Here is a 22,257-nt window from a genome sequence, read left to right on the forward strand (position 1 = left end):
CACACACACACGCTGGATACTTTTCTGAACCATTTCAAAGTGAGTGGCATACATGATGACCCTTTACTCCCAAATAATTCAGTCTGTACTTCTTAGGAATATTCCCTGCCACGACCACCCTACAACTGCCAACGCCCGTCAATGTAACATTGCTATAATGCTCCGATCTACCTCACTCTCTGTGTTTCAATTTTTGAAGTTGATCTAATAATGCCCTTTGTAGCGTTTCCCCCTCTTCCCATACAGAATCCCGTCTAGAATCAAGCATTGTTCCCAGTTGTCACGTCTCTTCAGTTTCCTTCAATCAGGAACATTTCCATGGCCTTTCTTTGTCTTTTATGACATTGACATTTTGAAGAATACAGTCCCTCCCCTCTCTTCCCTTTTAAATAGAATATTCCTCCTTTTGTTTGTCTGATATTTTCTTATGATTAGAGGAAATACTGCTTTCTTTGCCACCTGGAATCTGTGCGAATGGTGTGGTGTCCTTCTCTGGGGCTCATTAGTGATGCTAATTTTCATCACTGGTCAAGGTGGAGTCCAGTTATGATATTTTTCTTTGAAACTGATAAGCAGGGGCACCTGGATGGCTCAATGGTTGAGTGTCTGCCTTTAGCTCAGGTTGTGATCCCAGGGTCCTGGGATCCAGTTCCACGTCGGGTCCCTGCAGGGAGCCTCCTTCTCCCTCTGCCTATGTCTGCCTCTCTCTCTGGGTCTCTCATGAATAAATAAAGTCTTTAAAAAAAGAACAGGAAACTGATAAGCAACTTGTGGGGATATGTGAAGATTCTGGAAATATTCTGCTTCTCATCAACATTTCCCCTAGATTTACCATCCATTGATGATTCTTGCCTGAGCCAATCTTTACTATAATGGTTACAAAGGATGGTTTGCCATCTTCAGCTCTCCCCCCAGCCTTTACCAGCCAGCCATCGGCATTATACTATACTGTGAACAGGAACCCTCCCTTTGAAGGCAGCTTAATTCAACGTACTCTAACTTACTGGCTTTTCTTTTATAGTGAATGTCTTTTGTGTCCAGTTAAAAAAAATTTTTTTTTGGCCTACCCCAACCCCTAAAGATATTCTTCTATTGTCTTCTAAAAGCTTTATTATTATTAGACTTTCAACATTTAGATTGGTGATCCAACTGGAATTGAGGTTTTGTGTCTGATGTCAGCCACCGGTCAAGATACGGAAATCCAATTAACCCAGAATTTTTTATTAATCTTTTTTATTTACACAAGAAATGTATGAATACGCTCCTCCTTAAAAAGTTCCAGGACATTACAGATAATGCTGGTGTTGTCTTTAACCCAACCCACCCTTCCTTAATCTTCCCCCCTCTCCAGAGCAGGGACCATGGAAGTAACCATTGTTATAGGTTTATTATATCCTTCTGGACTTTTTTTCCCTAAGATGTTACATACCTGCTAGTTACATACTGTTTTCTTCTTTCCTCCTATAGCTCACCTTGTATGAATCATTCTGTAGCTCACTTTCTTCACTCAGCAACATGTCTTGGATGCCTTTTTGCATCAACACATCTAGATTGCCACAATTCTTTTGAACTGTGACACTGCATTATATGCTATCTATGACTTATGTCACACACTGTCAAGTCCAGCCTATTTAAGTCATTAGATTGTTTAGTCATGGATTTTTAAAAATATTTTATTTATTTATTCATGAGAGACACAGAGAGAGGCAGAGATACAGGCAGAGGGAGTAGCAGGCTTCCTGCAGGGAGCCCGATGTGGGACATGATCTCAGGACCCCGGGATCTGAGCCGAAGGCAGACTCTCAACCACTGAGCCATCCAGGCATCGCTAGTTGTGGATTTTTAAGTTGTTCCTAATTTTTTGTTTTGCTACTACGGCGATTTTTATTCATGCTGTATTTGAATACAGTACAAACTCATACTGTATCCAAAGTATACCAAGTACTCACTAGGTAGCATTGTTGTGAAAATTGAGACATCCCAAAAGGAGCTGTTGTCCAAAACCCCTGAGAAGTAGACGAGGATAAGACCTGGGTTCTGGAAGGCTCAGGGCTGGTCTTGGATTCAGGTCAAGCAAAAGAAGTCAGGGTCTGGTGACTTGCTTGGGCTTCTAATGCCAGTGAGTGGAAAAGTGGCAGTGACACCCATGTCTTGGGAAGCCAAACCTAAGGACACAGCAGACCTCCTGGGCTACTCCTGGGGCTGCCCTGTTCTCTCCCTGCTTCTCCTCCCTTCAAGCTTGACTCCTTTGAGGAGGGGGGGATCGGTGGAAGTCTGCTTACTGCCTCCTCCCTTCCCATTGGGGAGAGGGTGCGCAGCCCTAATGCCGTGTGCTCTCCCTTGGAGGAGCTAAGCCTACATCTGGGTTCTAGAGCCAGCCCTCTTCTGAATGTCCATTTGGTGAAAGTCCTCTGCCTTCTAAGATGCCCTGCGGGACAGGCAAAAACAGATTTGAATTGAGAGAAGCTGCAGCCCTTAAATCACATGTTGGGTAAAATAATCAAGGCATCTTCCCCAAATTTGTCAACGGCAGCGGTGGGCCTAGCGGTTCAGTAATGACTCGCACTTGATGACAGATCTCGAGAAAATGCGTTTTGGAAGCAATCAGTATATGCTGAATAGAATCCTATTTTACAAGCATTTTATCTACTCTTAAGGACATGGGAGATGAGGAAAACAGATAAGCCTCTCTATTAATATTGATTAGACCATTATATATCTGAAAAAGAGATTTTAGTCAGAGATGATTGCACCTTACCAGTGCAGCCTTCCTTCTTGAATTGAATCGCTTAATCTGCTGCTCAGCACTGGGGGTGTGGGGAGGGAGGTGCATATGGGCTGAGCTCCTTCCTGCTGGGCAGAGGAGTTAGGAGGACCAGGAGGGCACTCGCATGCTTCATTGCCAGTCCCACAAGGGCCCAATAAGAGGAAGATAAAAAACAGCGGCAGGATGGATTGAGGTCAGACTTCAGAAACACCTTTTTTTTTTTTTTTTTTTTCGTTTCTGGAAGAGTCCAGAAGCTGAGGCTAGAACACCTTTTCTGGAATAACTGTAAGAATGAAGACACTACTCACAGGTTATAAATAGGCTCTTTTATTATTCACTACAAAAGGAACTGATAAACATGAAAAAAATGTTTGACCTTACGAGGAATCAGATTTAAACGATGAAATATTTTTACCATCGTGTTAGCAAAGATTTCTTTAAAAAAAAAAAAAAGCATCATTCCCCGTGTTGAGCAGGAAGTGGTGACCTGCACTTTCATGCATTATTGGTGGCAATGTAGGTGAGTACAATGTTTTTGGAAGACAATTTGATGATATTTATAGAGACCTACTTTCCGTTAAGCACTAGGTTAGGAACCAGGTGTATCGTATTTAGTGGAATTAAGCCCTTGCCCTCACAGAGCATACCATTTAGTGCAGGGAGACTGAAAATTAAAAAGTGAAAATACAATTGAATATTGACACATATGAAGGGGCTTCAAGGAAATTAAAAGGGAGAAGGCAAGAGGGGAGGTCAGTGAAGGCTTTTCCGAGGAGACCAAGGATTTTTTTTTTTAATTTTATTTATTCATGAGAGAACCAGAGAAACACAGGCAGAGGGAGAAGCAGGCTCCATGCAGGGATCCCAATATGGGACTTGATCGCAGGACCCCAGGATCACAAACCGAACCCAGACACTCAACCATTGAGCCACCCAGGTGCTCCCGAGGAGGCAGAGCTGGACTGAGTCATGGTCGATAAGAAGGAGGGAGCCACAGGAAGAGAAACAGCATGTGCAAAGGTCCTGTAGTGGGAGAGATCTTTGATGTACTGGGAAGAGACCAGAGAGGACACAGTGGGTAGAGGAAGCATGGAGGGGAGTATAACTGAGGGTGGGATGCCTACAAAGTGCAAGAGGAGCCCTGCTGGTTTCAGGAAGGGTGACACCACCTGCTGTTACTCTTTTAGGAAGAGGTTTCTGGTTGCTGGGACAGCGGATTGGGTTGGGTAAGTAGAAGGAGGAAGGGCAGTTAGGAGCCTTGGGAAGCAGTGCAGGTGGGAGATGACAGTGCTTGAATGGGGCCTTGGCAGGGGGATGGGTATCTAACCTCATAAAGTCTAAACCCCTGAGACCAGCAAGGCTACGATGGGAATTTATCCCAAGGAAACAATCAGACGCACACAGAGATTTACATACAAATAAGTTCATTATGATTTTAGTTATAAAGACAAACAACTGGAAACAACATAAACGCTCACTATGAGAGGTTAAGTGATGGTACATCTAGACAAGGGCTGCCGCACAGTTATGAAAATCATTGTTTGAGAAGAATAATGTGAAAAAAAATCAGGCTACAAAACAATGTAGATTACGATGCTGATTTTAAAAAAGTAGCATCTACCTTTCCTTCTATCTAAAATAAACATCAAAATGCTACAGATAACTCTGGTTGACCTATGGGTGAGTTTAAATTTTTTTTTTCTGCATTTCAATGCAGCGTCTTCCAATAAGCATATACTTCTATAGTTTAAAAAAATACAAAAAATATTTTGAAATAAAAAGGTAAATCCCTTTAAATGAAGCAAAGGGCAGGCCTGTGAGCGTGAAGGGAGGTGTTTGTGGGAGGGGGAGTGAAGCAGCTCCGTAAGTGCAGGGTGAGTGCAAACCCAAGTGACCAGGATCCTATGGAGGATGGTGGAGCCATTTAGGGAAATAGAGAAGACTGGGGGTCAGGGTGGAGAGAGCCTGGGCATCTGCATTCTTCAGCGCCCAGAAGACCTGCCTCCAGCCAGGCTGTGCGTTATAGCCACACTAATGGGTCCTTGAGGAAACCAGCAAAGAGATGGATAACAGAGGAGCTGAGAAGGCTTTAGGAGACACCTTCAGGGCCAGGAGGGTCCAGATGAGAGGGAGGAGTGGTTGAACTCTGCACTGGTCACTCTCCTTCGCAGAGGTGAGGAGACAAAATGAGTGAACGTATGTCCAACCTTCAGAAGAGTGCCTGTCACACAGCCGGTCCTATAGAAGTGGTAGCTGGTATCATCTTTCCATTTACTCAGGCCAAAACCCCAAGAATCACTCAGGCTTCGCCCTTCTCCTCATCCTAGCATCTGAGCCACCAGCGAATGCAGTCTCTCTCTTTCTCACCCCTGCACCGATGCCCCAGCCCAAGTGTGTGTCATGCCCTGCTGGGATGGCTGCAGTGGCCTCCACGTGGTCTCCCTACTTCCAATCTGGTCTGCCCTCAGCCCAGCACCCTCACATCAGCCAGCCAGACTTCTCGAAATGAAAATCTGATTATATGACTCCTCTGTTGGAGTTTAGAATAAAACCTAAACTCTTCACCATGGACTACAAAGCCCTAGAGAATTTTCCATTAGAAAAGAAATTTAAATAATGATTTTTTTTTTTTTTTGGCCATTGGATTAGATAAGGTTTTAAAAATAAGAATGTGTGTGTGAGGCTGGAGTGAATCTGTATTGTAGCCTGGGAACCTCCTGCTGGTCCAGCATTTTGAGGGAGGAGAGTGTTTCAAGAAAGAAGGTGGTCTTTTGGGTCAAGGGCTACAGAGAGATCAAATAAAATGAGGACCAAGAGCTCATTATGACTTTGGTGGGAATGGTTCCTGGGGAGTGATGGGGAGGGAAGCCGTATTGCAAAAGAAGGCAGACAGAGAACCCTACAAGTGGCAATAGCAGAGAGAGAGGGGTGATGGGGAGGGGGCAAGAGGCGGGAGACGGTGAGGAGACACCAGCCTAAGGAAAATTCTGGAAGAAGAGAGCTCTCTGGGGCGGGAGGGGCACTGGCGGAAGCGGGAGAGGTTCTAAAAGCCCAGCTGAGGAGCCAGTAGGCAGCAGGAGGTGGGAGGAAAGGAACTTCGGGAAGCCTGGTATTTGCTAAATGTCCCAAGGGGCTGGGGCCCAGTTTGAAACTCATTAGAAAAAAAACAAAGGAAAGTGCCTGAGTTTGATGAGTTTGGTTCTCCATGGCAATTCCTGCTGGAGCCTTCTTAATTTCCTTGGTTAAGTCAGATTGCTTTGATCGCTGCCTTAGAGGAAACATAATGCTGATAAGGGATGTCTGGTTGTGTATCTGTGTGGGATTCTCCACAGGAAATATGAGCTGGTGATGCAAGGGCCCGCAAAGGAGAAGACAAACACCTGTGTGTGCACATGTTTGTGAGTGTGCGTGGGGGTGCGTGTGCCCATGGGGGCCCTGTGTGTCCTTTCCAGCTCCAGTTGGGAAGGTAGGAGGGGGAGCCTAGGCACTTGTCTTTGAGCCTGTTTGTGGGATAGGATAGCTTGTGAGGATCGGGTAGGGACTATGTGTTTGGGGCTCAAAGCACAAATTCTTTCATTTTTTCTATTTTAAAGTGTGTGTGGAGCAATATATAAGAAAACCCCTCTTTCTGCCAATCTGTATTCCTCTTTTCCTTCCAAATCCTGCTTATCGCCTGCCACCCCCGGAAAGCCTTCTCTCTCAGCCCCACTCTTGGTGTGACCAGTCCCTGCTTTGAGCCAGTTTTGTCATTGGCCCAAGGATAGATGCTCACACTCCAGCATCTAGAGCAAGCTCACCTCTCTGGGTTTCAGTTCCATCATTGCTACATCAGAGAGGATGAGGGCAAGTCTGTCTCTTGGAGTCCCTGGTCCTACGTGTCCACAGGGAAGGTAAAGGTAGACAGGGCGGACAGGGTAGGCGGACACCCCTGAGATCAGCAAACATTTGTTATGGGTGGGATGTTACAATCTGCCCTTTTCATGCATGGCCTTGTTCAACTTCACAACAATCCTGTAGTCAGGAACTGCTATTATCTCTATTTTGGTAGGGGAGGAAATGGAAGTTTCCAGATAGCAAATGAGTGGCCTAAGGTTGGTGTGGCAGGAAGGGTCAGAGCTGAGTTTGAGATCTCCACCTGGCCTGGGCAGGGGGCCTGGCCAGGAATCTGGGGAGGGGCCAGATGGAGCTGTGGCCATTCTCTGAGGTCTTTAGCAAGGACTCTGAGAGGTCACCTTGTCTTACCGATCTCTTGCTCCGCTGGCCCTGTTTTCTGTTTCTCCTAGGCGTGGAAACTCCCAGGGGTCAGAATTACATACCATCTTTTCTCTAGGTCAGGGACTGAAAAATTAAATTCCTGAGGGTCAGGCAGTAATCACTCGAAGTGGGACAGAGTAAGTGCAAATGTTTGTTGCCTAAGAGGTGGTAACTGCAGCTCCTAAGGGAGAGCACTTGCTTCTCAGGAGCTCTTCTGCTCCAGTCAACTGTTACCTCCTGGCTGGAGGGCACAGTGTCGTCAGAACTTCTGATCCTTCAAGGGAAGCTAAAACTTCTTGATTTTTAAAAGTTGGTTCAAATCAGTTCTAAGCAGTATTTTAAAATAAGTCAATAAACAGACAAAATACATTTAAAGATGGAACGTGGCTCTGTCACATGGCAGGTTTGTAACCTCTGAAGTCTGATCTCATCCCTGCCTTGCTCCGGGCAGGCTCACTTGAAAGCTCCTCCTCTGGGCACTCAGGAAAGGAGGCTGATGCTCTTGGTGGGATCATGGCTAGCGACTTTTCCACGTGGTAGAAGTCTCTCAGAAGATTCTCCTCCCTTACACCTTCCTCACCCCCTCACCCCAGCACACATCTGTACATTCCAGGAGTGGAGCAGACATTGACAGGAATGAGTTTCAATTTCAGATCTCTTTGAGTAGCTGAACTTCTAAGTGGACTTTGAATAATAATGTGAGCTAGTACCATGGTGGCAGTCCCTTGAATTAACATCTTTTGTTCTCAAGTTTCTCTGAGACGTTTGGAGATGTGGTAACTGGGGCAAAATGAACATCCATCAGGCATTCAAAGAAGATGGCCAACACACAGGGAAATAAGATACCATGAGCAAGGGTGAAGAGAAGCAACAGACAACAGAAATAGAGCCACATAGACTCCAGCTATTGGAAATATTAATAAGGACTATGAAACAACTGTACTTACAATGTTCAAAGAAATAAAAATCCAGCCTGAACACTTCAGCAGAGAAGTGGAACTTGTAAGATACACAAAAGTTTTGGAAAAGGAATTTCTAGGGTGACAAATGCAATGGCTGAAATTGACAACTTGATGGATGGATTTAATAACAGATCAGATAGAGCTAAAAAGAGAATGACTCAATTGGAAATTAAGTCAGAAGAGACTGTTTGGAATATAGCACTGAGGGAACTGAATGATGGAGTTACAGAGAGGATGGTCAAAGGAAATGAGGACTAAGAGACAAGTCAAAAAATTTTTTTCCCCCAGAGTAGAGCCCATTGAGGGGCTTGAACTTCCAGCCCTGAGATCAGGACCTGAACTGAGATCAAGTCAGACACTTAACTCACTGAGCCACCCAGGCACTCCCAAAGTGACAAACTCTAATATATGTCTCATTGATGTCTCAGAAGGAAATGGCACAGAGGAGAGAGGGAACAGGGCAGGAGAAATGTTCAGGTTTTCCATTGTTGAGGAAAGACATCAGCCTGTAGATTCAAGAAGCCTCCAGAGGTGAGTTGATCTGTACTAGGCACAGGAGGGCTGGGTCACTCACTGGTTTGGAGGGTCAGGAACTAGTAATTAACACATCCCCAAGCCTAGATGGGAATGAAGCCTGAGATCCCCGACTGGCAGGAGTTCCTCTTGGTAGGAGTTGAGGAGGAAAAGTTTTCATTTATTTACCTCATGCACTCATTCATTCATCCATTTTTTTCATTTACCCATTCATTAATTCAACATTGACTTATTGACTACTTGGCCTGAGTCACTAATATTGACATTTGGTCAGAAAATGGGGAAGTCTTAGTTTTAAGAGCGATGTTCTTTCTTGAATGAAGCAAGAGGGTAAAATAATTTAGCACCTGGGTACCCAAAAGCAAGATGGCTCCTAGGGGTGTATGATGATCGGGATCAGAGGCTGGTTTGGGAAGAGAGGCAATTTGATGGGAAGTATTCCCAAACTAGAGCCTATGAAGTTTTTTGCCCATCTGTGAAGAAAACAGTTATTTCAGGAAGAGATCATTTGGGCTCCACATAAACTCTTTGATACTTTTGAGTGAAATTTGCAGGGTTTTGAGAAACTGACTAACTTAATATCATTTGTATTACATTTACTTTCCTTCATTTGTCACTAAAATTTGTTACAATTAAAGAAGCCTGTGTAAACTCGACTAAAAGGAAGAAACTGGCTTGTGTGCTGGTGTGGGCCATGGAGGAAGGCGCTGCCACAGCCCCGTGAAGGCCGGACGTGGTGGCAGCAGTAGGCAATCAGCAGGGGCAAGCCATGGTATCTCGTCCAGGGGCAAGCCAGGACTTTTTGAACAGCTCTCCCACCTGGAGGTTTGGGAAGGTCGAGAACACTGGAGCCACATGCAAACTTGAGCACTGGCTCCCTCATGGCTTTCAGCTCTTTTGGGTCACAGGCCACTTTGTGATTATGACAAAGTTCAGTCCCAGGAAAATGTGCATACAAATAGCAATCCCTGTGCAAATTCAGGGGATGCATGGATGCTCATCTGAAATCCTTTGATCTATCCACACTCCTTCATTGTTATTTGGGGAAACTGGGGTCCACCTTGGAGAAGAGACTTGTCCAAATTCACACAGATAGTGGTAGAGCTAGGTCTCTATCCCAAGTGTCTGGAGCTGGTCCTCACTCACTCCCCCAGCAACCTTTAGGCTGTCCAGGGTGGGGTGGCAGTGGGCAGCTCTCTCTCTGGGTATTGTGGGTAGGACGGCGGGCTTGTCTGGTTGCTGAGGGTGGAATCAGGTTCGTGAGATGTATTTGGGGAACTATCAGTGGGCAGAGGGCCCACAAGCAACCTGTTTTGGAAGATGGGACCCTTCTCCTGAGAGGCCTTGGAGGTTTATACTAGCACCTTTGTAACCAAAAGGCACTGGGGAGTAGCAAAGGCTCGTGAATAGAATGACATGGTGATTTCAGGGTCACTGGAGGAAATGATCCCTGCAGTCTCTTCTCTCTTCTCTCCTATCAAACAGTCTCTGAAGCAACCTAGAGCTCTGGAGGCAGCTCCAAACTCCCAGGGTGACCGCTGCCTGGGCTCCTCTTTCCTGGAATCCACCAGAACACTGCTTTGAGCCTGACTCTAGCCTCATGGGGCTAATTCCCTTCTGGTTTTCTCTCCTCCCTGTTCTGCATTTTCTTCCTTTTGCCTTATTTCCCCTCTGCTGCAGGGACAGAGGAGGGAGGGTTACAAGCACCACACACCAAACTCTCTTTTTCTTTTAAGAAAAAATTATGATTATTAAAGATTTAATCTTCGAGTCTAAAAATACCTCAATGTAAATGCTTCTGTTCCCCCAATCCTCTTCCCTCCCCTCCCAGTCTCGCTCCCTTTTGCAATTGGCCCCCCTGAGAGTTGCAGTGGGGGCAGGTGTGGACACCACTGGTATCTCTGCAGTACAGTGGAGAAGTGGGGGACCTGCAGGGTTGTAGGGAGGTGTGGTCAGGGCCCGTGTGACTGAAGGAGAGGGGTGCTGGGGTCTGTGACGTTCACTGCTTGGTTTAGCCCACGTGCACTGTGGGTGGGGCAGTGAACCAGCCTCAGCCTCTTGCTTCTGAATTGCTGAGCGGTTTCCAAGCACACTGTAGCTGTAGGCAGACTTCTTTCTCTTCCCGGCGAATGTTTGATTTGGAGTTTATTGATTCCATTTGCCAGAGTATTTTCCTTAAATATTTTTTGAGTCTAATGCACACCATACACATGCCCGCAATGGCTCTAGCTAGCCTTGTGTTTCTGCAAAACCAATAAAGCAATTTGGATGGGCTGAAATTAAACTCGGAGGTATCAGGAGAGGGTGACTAGAGATGCGGGTTGGAGGGAGGAATGGGCTTGAGATAGGAGAGCCGGGAGGTGGAGAGAGGCAGGACTGTGGATACAGAGTGGGGATCTGCAGTGGATGCAGACAGACAGACAGGAAAGAATGGGCAAGAGGAAGGGAAGTAGCCAAGGAAAGGGATAAGGAGACATGGAAGGGTTAGAGACAGAGAGAGGAAGAGAAAGATGAAAAATATATTATGGCCAGCTTGCAATTTTGTGTGACCTTGGGGATTGGATGAGTTAAGTCTCCAGATTACTCAAATTACTTCGGAGGTTCTAATTTTAATCTCTTCCTGCTCTCACCTAACCTTTCATGAAAAAAAGCAAAATTGACATGCTGGACAGCACTGTCTACTCCTCCAGCATCCACTCACTCCTCTCTCGCTGTGTAGAGCCAGGCATCCCAGCCCCCCGGCCCCAGGATTGGTTGAGGAACAGGCATGTGACCCAGAACCAAGCCAATCAATACATAGCATTCTCTTGGCCCTGGTGATCCATTCAAGGGCCACCTTGTTATCAGAGTTGGTCCAATCAGACAGAAAGCTGGGATTTTTGTTAAGAAGTAGGGTAAGGAAAGTCTTTTATCTCCGCCTGGTTATGAAAAAGGAAGCGTGGTGTCCCAGAGCTGCCAGCAACCATTTCACCTCCATGAAGGGATTCAGTCTGAGAATGAAGCTGCTATATTAGGAAAGCAGAGTGGAGGGAATCAAAAAGAAATGGAGCTAAGTCCTACAAGGCGTCACAAACCTCTGGATCAAACTCATCCTGAAGCCGACATGTCTGGACACTCGAATTAAATGAGCCAGTAGGTTCCTTACTATTTAAGTGACTTTGAGCTGGACTGTTAGCTATAGTCGAACATGTGCTAATTGATGTCACATCTGAATTTGACCCCTTCTGTTCTTTTAACTATAGGGTTCATGGAAGCTCGGGCACAGCACACCCACATGTAACTCTGGACTGGGCAAGGTTTCAGGGAAGGGCAGGGCTTCAGACAGACTCCCCTCTTGAAGCTTAGCTCAGTCCTGAGGAACAGGGTTGCGGCTGGTGGGGTGGGGGAAGGAAGGAGGAATAAAAGAATGGAGAATCCACATTCTGGATCATCGTGCCCTTCCTACTCAGCAGGTTAAACACATTATCCCCTGATCAGCCCCAAGATAGGCTTCAGAGCAGCTCTCAGCTCCATATACAAGTTCCCTAGCTTGGCAACCCAGGCATATCTCCTACTGTTCCCTTCTGTGTACCCCACTGCCAGCCAGACGCAGCCCCCTGCCATTCTCTGAGCATGCCCACAGCTCTCCTTGTCTGCACACATGCTTCGAGGGGTTCCCTTTGCTTAGAACATCCTTTCTCACCTTTATCTGTTTGAATTTCACGCATTTTTCAAGCCCTGTTTCCATGCCACCCAGAGAGCCTCCCCTGACTTTAATAAACCATCGAACATCTTCCTGCAGGGGCTTCATCAGAATCTACATGAAGTAGGGGTGGGTGGTGGCCAGAGAGAATGTGTAGTTTGAAAAATCATAATCAACGTGTCTACTGTTTTTGTACACAAAACTGCTGGGAGTAAAGTTGACAAACTGTTCTTGACTAGTGGAATTATATAGTAGGTAGCAAGAGAAAGCATTATTGGGGTCATGGGTTAAAAAATTATGTTGAGAACTGGCACTCTAATTGATGAGTCTTCTTCCTCGGTTGACCTTCCAAGGGCCTTCGTACCTTTCTCATGACATTTTCTGGATCCCGTCTTAGGCTGCAGTTATTTGTATATTGACCTCATTCCCTTGCTGGGTCAGAGAACCATTGGCTGCCAGGACCCTGGGAGATTGTGGGCTGCAGAGATTCGCCACCTGTTCTCCATGGAGAGGCACACAAGTGATGGTGTTCACCTTTACAGTGTGCTCTTAAGGTTATTTTGAAAACCTGGGTTTGAGAGCTGTTGCCCCTCATCTTTCTTTTATACACAAGAAAAACACAGAAGAAAGGGAATGACCTGAAACAAAGAGGTCATTGCTGGGCTTTCTAAAGGCCTTAGTGAACTGTGGTCTTGACAGCCTCATTTGTAGAGATAAAATGCCCTTCTACATTTATGTACCAACTCTTTACATTTTAAGAACAAAGCTTGGAGGTCTCAATGAGCAAAGAGTTTACCACGGAGTGGGGAGAGGAGACAAGAGAGGGACCGTCCTGCTGCTCCATGGAGTGAGAGGACAAGGAAAGCTCTCCGGGCTCTGTGGCGGGGGGGGGGGGTGCTGTGAACACCCTCCATTCTCCATGTCACTCTCTCTGCCATCAAATCCAGAGCAGGTTGGGTGAGAGAGAGATACTCCCAACAAGCTACAGGGAGCCTGAAAATGCTGGAGCTCGGACTTCTTGCTCTCCATGTGGACCTGACAAGAGGACCTGCCTCTCAGAGTTCAGCTACACTTCTATCCACGGAGGTGTCCTGGGTGGGTTTGAGTCTGTGTTCCTGATCACATGCCCTGCATCCAGCTCATAGAGAGTCTCAGAGCAGGGGCTTGCAGAAATGTGGGAAGGATTGATGGCAGAAGGCCTGAGGTCAGGATGAGGCAGGCACATGGCTGGAGGTCATGGCTGCAGCCCCAGACTTCATCTGGGAGAGCAAGTGGGATGTCAGGAAAGAGCAGGTGGGGCCAGAGGAGACCTGGTTGGAACCAAGGACAGGTGGTCTGGAGGGTATCTCACGAGGCTAAAAATATAATCCAGAGGGCAGCAGGCATGTGCCAGGAACCCCTGCCCCAATGCCATCTAAGGAAAGGATGGAGTGCAGAGGCTTTTCGAGGGGGAAAGAAATCATACCAAGAGAGGCTTTGGTTCTTGATTGACTGTTTTTTTTAAAGGTTTTATTTATTCATAAGAGACACAGAGAGAGAGGCAGAGACACAGGCAGAGGGAGAAGCAGGGTCCCCGTGGGGAGCTTAATGTGGGACTCGATCCCAGGACCCTGGGATCATGATCTGAGCCAAAGGCAGATGCTCAACCATTGAGCCACCCAGATGCCCCTTGATTGACTATTTAAAAAAGAAAGTTTTCAATGTAGTTACTGCTTGCTGGCCCGTTGCCCTCCTCTACCACTCCTCACCCTTCCAAAACCCCACCTACCAGCAAGAATGGACAACCTGGATCAAGAACCATCTGGGGAGGGGAAATAAAGTCACTTGGTCTCGCCCATTGAGCTATTGTCATAAACACCACACTTCACTGCAGCAATTACAGTCTTGGAGAGTGATACGAGAAACTCGGGGGCTCTCAGGGAATGTGCGTTGGGAGATCTGACCCAGTTTGGGACATCAGAGAGGGCTGCCCAGAGGAGGTGATGTTTAGCTGAAACTCTGGGAGATTGTAGGAGTTAGTAGGATGCAAAAGGAGGACAGTGCTCCAAGAAGTGGGTGTCCCTTGCTTCTTCACCCCATGTGAGGGCTCCACCAGAGTCCCCTGGGGTCGGCTGCCCTAGCCAATTGACTCTATCCCCTGACCGTGGCCCAGAGCAATGGGATGTATGTCTCTTAGAGACCCAGGGGCCTGCTTGTAGGCCCTTTGCCATGGAGGCATGGAGGTGGAGAGAGCCTAGGTCTGAGCCCCTGGCCAGGCGCCTGACTGCTTGCTCTCCTGGGGGGTTTGGCCCTGGCGGCTCAGCCAGCCACAGTACCTAGCACTTCTGCGCAGGGTTGGGGCTGGGAGAGGCGCAGCCTCTATACCCCCTGCCAGTCCATATGCCGTGCTGCTCAGCCAGGAGCCCGTGCCTGGTGTTGGCTGCTCCACTTAATGGTCAGGACAGGAGGCTGTGTGCCCATCTGCCGGCTGGGAGCTTGTGTGGAGGAAGCCCATTAGTGGCCACTGCTCGTGGGCCAGCCTCAATTAGCCCGAGCGTGAGCAAAGGGCAGTAGGCAGAGTGGAGCTGAGGCTTCCCTTCCAGGGCCTTGGTGGGGGGATAGAGAGCAGTTTGGGGGAATCTTTGAGTCGGGGTGGCAATGGCAAGACAAGTGTTCAGCTTTCTCCTTGCTTCTGGTTTAAAGGGAAATGTTCTAGATCGGAATCAAAACCGCAGAACAGGAAGTTCTCTCTCATTGAAAGCATCTGGACCAAGGCTGAGAGTTAATGGACTCTCATTAAAAAGGATGGAGGAGGGCTTACCGGGAAGCTGGTTCTCAGAATGGCAGAGTAGGGGTGGGGAGGGAAGATGGCTGAGGCCCCGAATGGTCTCAAGCCTGCAGGAGGCAGCCCTGCTAGTGAGCTTGGCTGGGAGGGGAGTGGAGGGGGAGCCCTGTTGATGCTTCCTGTAGGGTTTGTGGGAGCCGAGGCCATGGCCCAGGCTTTCCTGGAAGAGCAGAGGCCCCTCCCCAGACCTTCCAGAGCCCTGTGGAAGGGTTGGAAGCAGCAGGCTGGGCCCTGGCTGCGGAAGGATTTTGCCCTTCATCAGCCTCATTTTCAGGATGCCTACCCCTCACAGAAGGTCACGGACAGGGCCGCCAGACACAACGTAGGCTGCCTGGTTAGATGTGCATTTCAGATAAGCAACAAATAATTGCTTAGTATAAGTCTATCCCAGCAATATTTGGGACATGCTTATACTAAACAATTAGTCATCGTTTATCTGAAATTCAACGCAAACTGGGTATTCCGTGTTTTTATTTGCCAGATTTGGCAGACTCTTCAGGCTTTTGTTTTTGTTTTTGTTTTTTCCAGAGACGCATACGAGGGTCTTGACACAGTCCTGGGGAAGCAGGCAGCAGCGTCCTGACTCCCAGCCCTGTCCCTGGGTCCATCCTATGGGGGCAGCAGGTACTGTGGACATGACATAGGACGCTGCTGTGGTCACTGTGGCTTTATTAACTGTGCAAATGAAGCTCAGACTGGCGAAGCAGGCTTGGGAAGAGGAGATGTTGATGGCAGGGATAGGAAAGCGGCCCAGGCCCTTTCCCAGCCTGGGGGGCAGAGCATCTTCGGGGTTCCCTGAGCTCCTTGCTGCGAGGCTCTCCCCTCACTTTGTTGGTCTGGTCTCCCTCAGTTCGAGAGAGACGGCAGGTATTTTTCCCAACCAGACTCCCTTTTACTCTGATGAGGGGAACACTGAGCATCTGTCACTGGCTCTTGCACGGCGTTGGCCTTCCTGGCGTGGGGGCTTGGGCCTCCAGCCTCTAAATCTTACTTTCTGGAAACCTGGAGCCATGTGGGCAGGAGTGAGACAGGATAAAAGGAAGCCTCAATATTCCAGGGCTCAGCACCCCCACACGGAGCTGAGGGCTGGGTTTCTGAGGGCCCTGGCTGGGGCGCTCTGCTCACTTGTTCTTCTGTATCTGAAGCCTTGAGCTTGGCCTCCTGCGTGCCCTGGGCTCAAGGTGAGTCGGGCAAGGGCTGAAGTTCATGAAAATAGGCCCTGGGGCTGCAGCAGGGCAGCTCCTCATCAGGCCTCTGGAGGGGACCCTCACGAGGCCACCGGTGCCAGGACCCCAGGGGGTTCATTAACCGTCTTGCCGGGGTCTGCCCCAGACGCACTTAAACACGTGTCTCTCCCCGGGGCTGCTCCCCACCATTCATGCTCTGGGCTCTGGCCCATCTGGCTTTAAATGAACAAAACGCCAGGACCACAGCATCTTCCCTACGAGAAGATTCCGGAGGCCAACCGCCCTCAGCAGGATGTGTTTGCTCCTGACTGCCAGCAGCCTCTTTCTCTGATTTTCTTTCTTTCTTTTTTTTTTTTTTTTTTTTGGCTACTTCTGCATATCCTTCCCTGTCCCCATCCTGGTTAAGCCTTCACCTCCTCTGGGCCAATTCATAATCCCCAATTTCCTCAAAACTGCTAAAAATGGATGTCCTGTTGCAATTGTTTGGGATTAGGTCCACTTGGCTCCGAGGCCGCCAGCACCTTCTGCACCACCTCCCGCACCCCTCTGACCCCGGGGTGTACGATTCCCCGGACTACAAATTCTCCCCGGAACAGACCCACCGCTTCCTTCCTCATCCCTTGGTGCTCATGACACAGTGCTTCCTTTCTCAGGAGGCATTCGATGTTCCTGCGAGATGTCCTATTGTCTTTCGATTTGAGAATCTTTCTTTCTTCTTTTAAATTTGATTTATTTATTCATGAGAGACATGGAGAGAGAGGCAGAGACACAGGCAGAGGGAGAGGGACTCGATCCCAGGACCCTGGGATCATGACCTGAGCCGAAGGCAGATGCTCACCCACTGAGCCACCCGAGCACCTCATAATTTGAGAATCTTTCATGAGTGCATGTCCTCAGCTCCACTTTCTGTCCATTCCCACATCCTACCTCAGATGGCCACGGTGCCCCAGGCATCCCGGAAGGAGCATCGTTCAAGCATCACCGACCCCACATTCTGAGGGTTAGCTATTAGAATGGAGGGGTACTGGGGTTTATCAGACATGCAGGGTATCTGTGAGAAAGCTGGGCCTGGATGGAACAGACGAGTCGGGTTCCAGTGGCCACCCCACCCTGGTGTTACTGATCCTGGGGTGTCAGTCTAAACCGGGTGCTGAGGTATCACTGGAAATGGGACAGGCTGCAGAGAGCTGTACTGACCTGCCAAGTGTCCCCTGTGGGGAGTGGAAGTGCATGGCCAGGAGGGATACACTCATCAACTGCTGGGGGTCCCCGTGGGGACGTCAAAGAGACATGTTCGAGTAGCAGCAGTGGACTGACCCCTCGGTCACCTTTTGGGGAGGAGGCCCAATTAGCTGCTGGCCTCTGGCTTTGCTCTGTGGGTGTGGAGTGTGCATCTGGAACCGGAGCTAGAGGGGTGGCCTGGCCAAGCTGTGGCCTTAGGTCCTCCCCCAGGTCGCCCTTGACCTTACCTCTAAGCACATATGGAGGCACATTTCAGTTTGAATGAGCAACAAATGATGACTCTGTCTGGGGCACCGGCGTGTTTCTATAAATCTCTGGGGAGTCCAGTGCCACTCCCTTGCTCTGTAATCTCAGGCACCCCTTCTTCTCTGCTGCCTCTGCTAGGTCCAGGAGCCAGGCTTCAGGAGAAAATCCTCCTTGGCCTGGATACCCTCACCCTCCTGCTCCACCCAGATATGCCCCCAGGCATGCCTCCTCCCCAGCCAGCCACACCAGCCCGTGGGAGCCACCTGCCACCTCTCCACTACTCTCGCCAGGTCCTTGTAACCCCTTCTTCTCAAGGGCAGTGGGTGAGCCTTGGGCCCTCATGAGGTCTCTCCGGCAGCATGGGATGCCGTGACCCATCCCTCCACTTAAACCCTCTTTTTTCTCTTGACTCGCTCAATAAAGGTGTCTTTTGATTCTCTCCTTTCTTCTGTGGCCAGACTCTCTTCTTGATTGTACTGCCTGTGTCTCTAGGGCTTTCTGCACTCCCAGCATCAGATACCGCTTTATACCAATTTACTCACTCATTTATTCATTTATTCATGTGGGAGATAACTATGCGCAGGGCCTCTCCTAAGGCCCGGGGTGTGGTGGCGAACCCCAGCTCTCACAGAGCTTCCATCAAGTGTGTGTGCACATGGGAGGAGTGTGGGAGGTGTGCAAGGAGCAAACTGATGAGCAAGAAAAACTGATAGGGAACAGTGTTAAAATGCAGCCGTGTGGGGCCCTGGGTGGTGCAGTCACTGGAGCGTCCGACTCTTCATTTCAGCTCAGGTTATGATCCCAGGTTTGTGAGACGGAGCCCTACACTGGGCTCCATGCTGGGGGTGGAGTCTGCTTAAGAGTCTCTCTCCCTCTGCCTCCGCCGCCCGTCTCTCTAAAAAAAAAAAAAAATGCAGCAGGGTGCTGAGTAGCTACTGTCAGGGGTGCTCAGGAGGCCTCTCCACTGAGTGACACTTTCATGGAGAGCCACAGACAGGAAGGTGAGGGGCACCTGGGCGGCTCAGTGGTTGAGTGTCTGCCTTTGGCTCAGGGCACGATCCTGGGGTCCCGGGATCGAGTCCTGAATTGGGCTCCCCTTGGAGAGCCTGCATCTCCCTCTGCCTGTGTCTCTGCCTCTCTCTGTGTGTCTCTCATGAGTAAATAAATAAAATCTTTTTTAAAAAAAAACGGGAGGTGAAACCTGGGGTGGTCAGGGGGCAGGAGGATATGAGGGCAGAGAAGCGCAAGCTCCAAGGCCCTGCATGGGGAGCCTGGGAGGCTGCCGGAGGGGCAGGGGGCAGAGCAGAGCAAGGGGGATGAGGAGGTACTCATGCTGACCTTCCCAAGCCAGGCAAGGGGTTGGCATTTGATTCTGAGGATGAGGAGGAGCCACTGGAGGGTTTGATGCTCTGTAGAAATGGGACCTGGTCACTGCGGGGAGGGCGTCGTGCTGTGGGAAGTGGGGAGCTGGCAAGGGTGGGAAGGAGGCAGTTAGGCTGTCGCACTGTCCCTGGAGGGAGAGGGTAGGAGCTCTGAGCAGGTGGAGGGAACAGGGCCTGCCTGATGGAGAGAGGGCCACGGGCTGGCCCAGAGGTGGTGGAGGAGGAGAAAGATTTGGGAATGCCTCTGGGGTTTGCCTTAAGCCAACGGACACAGGGCCAGGCCACACAGGAGCCCAGAGGCCGGAGGTGGAGGCAGGCTGTTTCGGGGCGGGGCGGGGGGTGGGGGGCAGGCTAGGGGGGCATGGCCTCTGTCCCTACCTTTGCTCTAAAAACTGGATGCACCTCAAATGCGTAGCCTCTTCCTTGCCATGCCCTCCACATTCTCTCACCCAGCCACCTCTTGAAGTGCGTTTTTCACAAGACCCTCAAGTTCAACATCCAACAGCTGAGCAGAAAATCAGTTCGGGACTCGCCCTCACTTCCTCCTTCTGATCCACCTCTCCACACCCAGGAGTCCCCCGCTTCCTGTCATGTTGAGCACCTAGTGCTGCTGGGCTCTGAGCCCACTCCCACCTAGTCCCCTTCCACTCCGCAGCCTGAGGGGTCGCTTTTCTGCTTTTCTTCAGAGCACATGTCCGACCACGTTGTTTTCTTTTTTTTCAAAGCTCATCGAGGACTCCCCTTGACCTTCAGGACAAGTCCAAGCTTGTCATCCCCCTTGCCCCACACCTGGTTCTCCATCCTCACCTCCCACCTCACTTAGGCTCACCAGGCTCCAGCCAAGCCCAGCTACCTACGTGAGCTCCTTCGAGCCTCTAGGACATCCCCCAGGAGGAGTCCCCCTCAACTGTATGCCTCTCTCCCCTTCTCATCCTATTTGCCTTTCAAGAACGAGCTTGATCAGGACTCTTTCTTCCTGAAGCTTCCCTTCACCCTGGCCTAGGAAGGACCCAGGTCTGGGATACGCTGAATGTACCCCAGATCATGCTCATGGAACATGCTGGAAGGGCTCTGGCTCCTATGTCGCCAACCTCAGGTAATGATGGAGATAGAAATCCCTTACTTCTCTTACTTCTCTTCAGCCTCCCCAGTCTGCCAGAGCCCACCATTCAGCCAGCCAGCGAGTCCAATTCTGACTCCTAAGTATGTTCCAGGGAGCTTCTAATACTTGGGCTCCCTCTTGTCCTCCCTGCCTCTCACCCCTCACCTGGCTACCTGTCTCTCACCCTTCAGCTTCAGCCCAAATGCCCCCAACCTGTCTCTCACCCTTCAGCTTCAGAGCTCAAATGCCCCCTCCTCTGGGAAGTCCTCCCTGACTTTCAGGTTAGGTCTCCTCTGGTTATACACTCCACAGTGCTGTATAATTCTCTGTCCTCATGCTTACCTGAGTGGACTGTAAATACACACTTCTCTGATTGTTTGCTCATGTCTGGCTGCACTAGGCTGTGAGCTTCGCCGAGTCCAGGCACTGAGTTTTTGGTCACCCTGTACTCCCCATGCCTGGCACAGTGCCTGGAGCACGGCAGGTGCTGAATAAATATTTGGTGAGTGAGTGGACAATCCGGAATTACAGATGAGGAAGGGCTTTGGAAACTGCAAGGTTCTCCTGATGACTCCCCAGCTTTTGCAGCACTGGCCCCCCATGGGGGTGCTTCTTAAATGTTGTGGGGATGGCAAGGGGGATCCGGCCTACCTTGGTGAGCATGTGTAATTTAGACCTGACCCTCAGTAAAGCTAATACCTTCCCCTCCCTTGCACGCACACAAACACACAAGTGCACGCATGCTCTCTCCGTCACACCCAGGGGCATGGACTTGCTCTGGGTGTGTGTGGTGCCGTGTGGCGGTCTGTTCCGTGTGTACGTGCCTGTTACTTTCTGCAGATGGCTCTCATGCCGGGTGCTCCCAGAGAGAGGGAACTGGTGCCTACAAAAGTCTCCGTAAGGCTGTGAGTCCTTAAAGGAGGTAGACACTGAATCTGTGACCAGTTAGGAAATTGCATTTAAAACCTTTTCCCATGAAAGGCAGGCAGGGAGAGTAGGGATGGTACCTTGGGGAAGTGTTCGAGGACTGCTGTCTCTGGAGGGATGGCTCCAGCCCCCCGAAAGGAGGAGGTGGATGCCCGCAGCGCTCCCTACCTTGTCTCTGTATGGGGCTGGGTGCTAGGGTCTCCTTCCTGAAGCCCTGGTGTTGGACGATCCCTCGACATTGTGGCTGTGCTTTCCTTTCGGAGCTAGAATTCTTCCAGCAGCCTCCCCGGCAGATTTCACACAGTCAAGCATCAGAAAGGGCCTTGAACACTGAGGTTGTTATCCAGCTCAGCTTGAACCCTTCCAGAGACGGGGAGCTCACTCCTTTGTGGGGCAGCCCCTCCCACTGCTGGCGGCCGGGATCATTTCTTTCTCTTCCGGAGCCAGCTGTGCCTCCTTGCCAACAGCATGTCACTCTGAGAACCTGCATGACTCTCTCCCTCTTGGTGGAAGAAGAGGGTTAACCAGCAGGGTGGCCAGGGGCTGCAGGTCACAGGGGGTGACACCCCTCTCACGTCTCTCCACCCCGCAGCAGAGGCCTTCCTGCCGCGTGCTCCCTCCAGGCCCCAGGGTCCGTCACCCAGCTGTGACTTACCTAAATGTACGTCACTCAGGGGACGGGTACATTTGATTGCTGGGGAACGCGACTTTTTCTCCTATGCTTTTCAAAAAGTTAAGTCATGATTGGTCTAAAAATAGCCTGTGGAAATCAGAAGAAACAAACACGCACACACACAAACGATACTAAAAATCCAGAGTACCTAATTATAGGAGAAAGGAAATGGCTTGGCAGTGATGTTTTCATAGTTTCTCTGAATCAAACATTGTGCAGGGAGAGTAAAAGACATGAAGCATTGTTAATAAATTTTCCTACCCAGAGCCTCTAACATCCCTCCATCAAGCTATTTACAACCTCCATGGGCATTCCTGAGTGTGTGGTATTTACACTTGCTCCCCTTCTCTGCTTTTTCCTCAGGCAGCCTCTGCTTACCACCATAAACCTCACAACGCGCATAATCAATCAGGCCGCCTGTCACAGTTGCTCAGTCCAGGCACTGAGCAAGCACCTTGGGTGAAGAAAGCTCCAT

This window comes from Nyctereutes procyonoides, unplaced genomic scaffold, assembly GCF_905146905.1.
Source record: "Nyctereutes procyonoides isolate TBG_1078 unplaced genomic scaffold, NYPRO_anot_genome, whole genome shotgun sequence".
In the NCBI taxonomy this organism is placed as follows: Eukaryota; Metazoa; Chordata; class Mammalia; order Carnivora; family Canidae; genus Nyctereutes; species Nyctereutes procyonoides.